Raw genomic sequence first — 7,627 nt, forward strand, 5'->3', positions numbered from 1 at the left:
CGTGGAGATATTTCCCACGCTCCCCTTCGTCTTAAACCCTCGCCGTCTTTCCCATTCGCCTCTAGGATTTTCCCCGATGGCGTCGGCGTCGCGCGCGCTCCGCCTCGCCAGGCTCTCCTCGTCCCTCTGCAGCGGCGCCGCCGCCTCTCCCGCCCGCTCGCCGCCGCAGCGGGGAGCCTCCTCCCGGCGGCGCTGCGTCCCGCCTCCGCCGCCGCCAGGTTCTTCGCGACGTAGCCCACCACGTCCTCGCTGAGGGACCCGTCGCCCAACTGGAGCAACTGGCCGCCCAAGGAGACTATCCTCCTCGACGGCTGCGACTTCGAGCACTGGCTCGTCGTCATGGAGTTGAGAAAGGGGGAATGGAATTGGCCAGTTTGGCTATTCTCTTTCTAAATTTATGGCAGAAAGATCATCTCAGTTCGATATGTGATACACAAAGTTGGAGAGATATGAGAGAATTGTGATATCATCATGTTTTTGTATCAATTTTGACAAAATGGGCCAGGAGATTTGGGCACGATAGTCACTCCTAGGACTCGATCTCAGTTGGGTGGCGAGGTCAAATAGCCTCCTCACCACCAGACTATTGGTCTGATTCCTAGTACTATGGAGTTATTATCATTGGCATGATGCCTCTTGTGTGGGTTGGTTCAGAACATTGTATTTTTCACTTTGTCAATTGTGATTCTGATGACTATGCTGGGTTTTATTTTTTGAACCATAGTACCTATTAACCTGTTACGGACTTGATCAGACATCCTTTTGCATTTGTATCACATGTTAATATTTTTAGTTTATCTCTTAGAACCATAGCAGGTCGTCAGTTTGATACAGTAACATCCAATTATATGCTTAATATTTTTGTTATGTTTACATGTAACTGTATTAGTCATTTTTTATGTTGTCCAGAACTTCTTTTATCTGAATTCTATTTTTTTTTTTCCAGCAAGGAAGAAGCAAGGCAGAAGATCTATTCAGTATCAACTCGGCATTACTTCGCTTTTGGAGCCCTTGTCTCTGAGGAACTTTCCTACAAACTAAAAGGTATTGCAAAATGATATTCTTTGTAGGCAATTTTTTATGAAGTTGAATCGATAACCTTGTGCCAAAAAATATTTGTAGAGTTGCCCAAGGTTCGCTGGGTTCTTCCTGATTCATACTTGGATGTCAAGAACAAGGACTATGGAGGTAACAACTATATTCTTCCTATCTGACTGGGCCCTGTACTATTTTGAAGTAGTTATCGATTCCTGGTTGGCTGGTTATATATGTACCCTTCTTAATGGTGCTGGCTGCCTATGTTATGTTATGCTCATCGTAACTATATGCCCAAGATTGTGGAATTCAGATGCCCCTATATAATGTCTAATGTATTTGTGGTTGTATATTTTACTCTTGGTTTTATTTTTTACTTGTTAGTTATTGATTGTATCAAATTTCTGCTGCTGATTATTTCTTTTTCTTTTTGTACTTAAGTATTTCTGCTGCTGATTGTCCCAGGGAACCTGTTGATTCCACGAGAACTTATTCAACTAAACTTGAATGCAGACAACTTGATTAATTGCTACATGCAAACTTGGAGTTTATGTTGGCTGCATTTACTTCAGTGGTGTTTGTACTTAGTTGTTGCAACCTATGTTAGTTATGTAATTTGAAGAACGCAGATTGCCTGTGTTCATTGAGGTTTGCCAGTTATCTGCTTCTGTGGTTGCTAACTGCTTCTAAAGATAATTGTGTTTTCTAGTGGGCTTCAATGTTTGCTCGTCTGTCTTTTGCATTCTTTTTGTTCAAGAAATGGACTAAAATCTAAGACAATTGTGAAACTATATGATTCCCTGACCTGTCAAGTTTCATAGCCAGTGCTTTAAAATATGTCCGATGACTGAACTTTTGCCTTGCTTTAGATGGAAACCTGAACGATCAATGCTGTAACTTCTGACCTTTCTGCCTTAGGCTTTTGAGCCCCTCAGATGGCAGTTTTAATAAATTTAAACTATGCCCTTCTGATGGCCCAACTGTAGATGCCATCTGTTAGCTTGCTTTGGTTTACTGTGTTTGAACGGAGCTAATTTACATGTGCTAACGCTAGATGAGTATGCATTAGAAGAAGCTGATGATCCACATTTATACATTCTTTTTCATCTGTTTTGACTTTTGAGTTATTTGTGCCTATGTGATAGAAGTGGAGAACTTGAGATCTCTGATCAGTTAAGATCTGAGCATATATGTGTCTGATACCCTTTTCCTTGTATTGCAGGAGAACCTTTTATAAATGGAGAAGCTGTTCCTTATGACTCTAAGTACCATGAGGAGTGGGTAAGAAACAATGCTCGTGCCAATGAAAGATCTCGGCGCAATGATAGACCTCGTAACTTTGATAGGTCAAGGAACTTTGAGAGGCGAAGAGACAATATGCAGAATTTCCAGAACAGAGATGTGCCCCCTGGGCAGGGATTCAACAATCCTCCCCCACCTGGGCAGAACCCTATGCCACCCCGTGATGCTCCTCCAATGCACCATGCTCAGGGCAATATGCCACCACCTCCACCACCAAATGCTGGTGCTCCGGCAACCTACCAGCCCCATGCACCAAACCCACAAGCAGGGTATGCACCAGGAGGTGGACAAAACTATCAGCAAGGTGGTGCTCCTGGCTACCAAGGTGGCGCTCCTGGCTATCAAGCTGGCAACCAAGGCTACCAAGGTAACCCTGGTGGAAACATGCACGGTGGCCCCGGCCCTGCTTATCAGAGCAACAACCCTAGGTATCAAGGTTACAACCCACCTCCTTTCCAAGGTAGCGGCCAACCCTCTTACCAAGGTGGCAACCCTAGCTATGGTGGCGGCGCACAAGGCTACCAAGGCCAAGCAGGCAACCCAAGCTACCAACAATGCGGGGGTAACTACAACGCAGGTGCACCAGCCTATGAGGGGCGGGACGGACCTGGGAAGAATTACCAGTAGAACACTACTAGATTAGACGATGTGTAGAAGCTAGTACGTGCTCAGGTCTAGTTGTTTTCGTGGAGTCTATGCATATATACCTAAGCTATGCCTTGAGAACTCGGTTTCGAATGTGTCGAGCAAGTATGTCGATGTGTCTGAAACTGGTGATCGCTGGCTGCACTGTTTTCAATTCGTCCTTTACTTGTCTGCTTAAGAAGTGTCTTCTGTTCAAATAAGTACGCTGCTTTGCTTACTGCGCTAAAATTGATTCGTGTGATACCATAGCTTGTTCGTTCTATTTTGCATATTGAATCTGTTGCTCGGTTGTGGTTAAACATACTTGTCTGACCTTCTTGCTTCTTTGAAGCATTCGTGCCCTGCATATTCCTGTAGGAAGGGTTGGAGGGGTATAGCTCGTGATTCTCGAGCTTGTTTGCGAGTGTTGGGAGATATCCCTAAGTTGTGCAGTGGGTATGGTACGTGCACCACCTGTATATACATGCACAACACTAGAGTGCCACCTGAACATTCTTTGCGGCTCATTATCGAGAGGGTGCAAGCACATCGAAGCAATCAATCCATGGCGGAGCATCATGACTACACTTGTCAGTGTTTGATCATCAGCTACTCCAAATGTTCAGTACCTTGAGATGTTGCTTTCCGAGAGAGACTTTGCAGGAACGCGACACAGCCAATGCAGAAGCAGACTACCTTTTGTTATCCCTGCGTGTCAAACATGGCTCGTTGGTTACACTTGATCATCGATGCTTTCCTCGCCTTCGCCACGTCCCGGATCCATTCCCGGCAGATTGACAGGTTGTGACGAAGATAGTGACGCTGTGCTTGTCTACTACTGTACCGTGCTACAGTAAGAAGAAGCAGCTGTGCAAACTCACCTGAAGCTACTGAAGGCTCTGTAACCGTCCTATTGAAAGAAATCTCGGTCAATTTTTCAGGCAGCTGGGCCATCCGCGTCGCCATAGACACCTCCACGTCCATGTGGTCGGGGGAACAGGAGGATGCAGAATTGCAGGTAGGAGGGGAGGGGCTGAGAGCGTTTTCGTGTCCATTGCCTGGCCAAAAGGCCCTCTTAACTGCCAACCTGAAACGGAACTCTCCACTGTACAACAAAATTTATGTGGGTCCGGTTTAGGATTTATTTAGTCACGTTATCACATAGTTTCTGAAGCTGATTTCATTGACATAACAATGTGGCACCGTCCGTACTATTTGATGCAATCAGCCCCTCGCTGTCACTTGGCACAGAAAGTGTTTTGTGGTCTCATGTGCAAGGTCCGCTACTCCGCTGCATGTATGGACCGACGGTTGTGGTTTGGCTGGTCGTACAACTGCCATGATGCAGGAACCTCCCTGCTTCAGGTAGACAGACTCGAAGATCTCTACAGCTTTTTTCTGCCACGTAAAAATTAGTGCTGCCATGGCCGTATACTGCGTTGGAGCGCATCATCAATTCGAGGATCGCCTGCACCAGGTGCGACTGGAGGAGGTGGGAGGGGGCAAAATGGCGGAGGACCTTTGAACGACCCTCCTGTCCTGACCTTGAGCTGCTCTTCGTCTCGCAGTCAAAGCGTGGCTTTAAACCGGCGAAGCTAGTACGTACGTGCAGCTGCAGCAGGAGAGAAAGATTCAAAGTTCAGAGATGGTGTGCCACAGTGCCATTGTCCATTACTCCCACATCAGATCACAAGCAGGGAATCGGCAGAGTCTATTACATATATGCACCGGTTGAGGTGACGGTGCAGGAAGAGGATAAGTAATTGCTTTGGTTGCAAGTTTGTGAGTACACGGGAAAGGAGAGGCAGCGCAGGTAATGCCCATTAAGGCAGTGCTGTTTCACGGTTTCAGCGAGCTTTGTCTAGGGCCCATCAGTTCGGCCTGTTGCGATACCTGACGAATATGTGTATACGATTAGTTACATGTAGAGATTAGTAATAGAGTTATAATCAGACTCAAATTATATAGAGGGACATAGTTATGCTTTAGAATATAGATAAGATGATAAATCTTGTTAAAAATATTATATCTCGTGTGTTGATCTTATATAGAAGAAGACGAGATGCTACGTTTCCTGCCTCTTCCATGGCAGATGTCCAGCATGCATGGCTTTGCCGGTTCATGGAACCTTACCTACCTGCGTCGTAACTGCCGTAACGGCAGAGGACACGGCCGGTTCATCAAGTACGCGGTGACTGTTGATCAGAAACACCTTCTTCACCGTGTGCGACACGCACGCCTGTATATGTACGCGCACGCACGCTGACGAGACCAGCCGCGGTTACGGTAATCCGAAACGTGCGTGCGCCTACGGAGCAGCCGCGTCTACCTCCTGTCCTGTCCACACGCACCATGAGCCGCCGGCATGTGAGCCGAGGTTACCAACACCCACTGCACCCACTGCACGGATCACCCCACCCTCTCTAGATGTAAGAACTGGGTGTGTTTAGTTCATCGAACAACATTTATTAGAGTTGTATTGTACAACTAATTTGAGCGGTGTTATATTTATTAAAAAAAGATTATTTGGTTGAAGTTTCTATTTAATTGATTCAAGTTGAAGTTTCTATTTAATTGACTGAATTAGAAATACAAGAGTTGAGATTGTAATCGAGTATTTACATAAAGATTTTATGATACTAGATATTTATATCCACCAAATCAGACTGTAAAGTGAACCTTCGCTACTTAGATCAGAATAATACTATATATTTACTCGGATTAAACTATAATAATAAATATAGACAATCAAACAGACTACTATTTATGATTCGTCTCAGCCGCTAGTGTAGGAGAGGAGAGATCCAAATAACTAAACACACTACACACCCCGCCCTTGCGTTTCTCCCGTGATTGCACGAACCACAACTGCCCTGTCCGTCGGCGGCCACCCACCTGCCTCGTCCGTCGCGCCCGCCCGTCGTCGCCGTCGTCCGCGACCACCCCGATCATTCGATCGATCCACCCGCGCGCGCACGGCACGCAGGCCGCGAGGCAGGTCAAACCCGCCTCGAACACGGCGCGGGTCGCCACCCCAGGAACCGAAACAAGACGATCGATGACGAGCAGTTATTAATGGTAGCCGGCGCGTCGGACTAACACGGGCCCGTCGGCGCGACGCCAGCGTAAACGAGGCTTAAACGGCGCGCGGATCCCGTAGCGCGCATGTGCGTACGCATCGTCGGCTCCGCTCATCGTCGGCTGTGCAGCTGCGCGGTGCGTGGGGTGGGGCACTAGATGACGAGCGCGCATCGTTCCAGAGTGGGGCTCCGGCTACGAGGTCGAGGAGCGCTCGAGGCCGGCGTGGAGCCAGTCGCTGCACGCACGAGCAGCCAGTCGGGCGGGCATCTCATCCGGGGAGCGAGCGCGACCGTCGAAGCGTGGACCGTCGGCGCGCGGGCGGGCGGGCGGGCTCGCGCGATTGCCATGCCAAGATGGATCTCCGATGTCGGAGCGGTTAGCTGATCGATGCGTCCACCCGCCGGCGGTTTCAGGCGATGGAAATTTCGCAAAGCTGAATGCGCAATGCATCTAGCGCTCTTCTCGTTTCCCGCCACCGCTGCCACGGCCTCCTGGCTCCTGCTCTGCCCCATCCCCATGCTTGTGTTGCTCTTGCTCCTTGATGGTAGACTAGCGTGCCGATGGGAGCATTGATGGGACGAAGACACAAGACAGTGCCCAGTAAATGGCCACTGACCGCCATTAAAGCACGCCTGCCATCTCGCCCTTCTCTCTCCCCTCTGGTGAGGCAATAAATGCCTGTGCTACGCCATTAATGTCTCCAGATGGAGAGAGGGTGACCACACATCCGTCTCTCTCCTCATCTCCAACCTCTGATCTCTCTCGCTCTCTTCCGGTCTTCTCCTTTCTTCTTCCCAGTGTCCTGCCATTCCATCGTAATGCCATGCCCTGTGGTGCGCGAAAGAAGCGAGCAGGAGTGATAAGTTTGGTCTTGGAATGGTAACGACGCGTTTCTCCGGCGATTTAGACGCCTCCCCCTGGTTCCATGTGCCGTTTGTTCAGCAGTCAAGATCACCATAAAACTCTGGATCTGAAACGCGTACCCATTTGGTTTCCTTGAATGATTCCTCATGTGTACCATCCGGAGCCAATTGCATGAATCAATTCGCTGTGTGGTTCTTGTGGATGATACGTAGATACGGTTGCTCCATTTACACGCAGTCAAGTTGCGACTGATGATAACGATGTACTCCTAATCAGTGACGAAGGCAAGCAAAGGTGGTGCACAATCACCATGGTAGAATTTTTTTTAGCAATAAGTTGTTTATTTGATCAACTAAAACATTAAAATTGATAATATTGCTTTAAAATTATACATGTCTGCCTCACCATCAATTTGCTTCTAGCTTCGCCACTGCTCCCAATGGACAATGGAGCATTTCATCTAATGTATGGTAGGTCTAATGTTTCAATTGCAGTGAAACGATTTTGATTTTTGAAGCGAACAGAAAATCACACCATGTACGCAGAAGCCGAAGAGATGATACGCTGGTTAACACGGGAGCAAGGCTTCTACCGAAGCCCTAGAACAGTACAGCTATATTCATATGTCCATCAATCTCAAGCCCTTCATGGCCGTGGCTGCCTTTCTGAGGATCTCACCATCCGGATCATGGTCAGACGAACCAGCGCAGAGAGAGAGAGA

General features: G+C 47.9%; 1 pseudogene; it reads left to right on the forward strand.

Annotated features, from left to right (window-relative positions):
- On the forward strand, positions 1 to 3,200 carry LOC133902464 (multiple organellar RNA editing factor 8, chloroplastic/mitochondrial-like; annotated as a pseudogene).
- The last annotated feature ends 4,427 nt before the right edge of the window (positions 3,201 to 7,627 follow it).

The sequence above is a fragment of the Phragmites australis genome, chromosome 20 (genome assembly GCF_958298935.1).
Source record: "Phragmites australis chromosome 20, lpPhrAust1.1, whole genome shotgun sequence".
NCBI classification, from domain to species: domain Eukaryota; kingdom Viridiplantae; phylum Streptophyta; class Magnoliopsida; order Poales; family Poaceae; genus Phragmites; species Phragmites australis.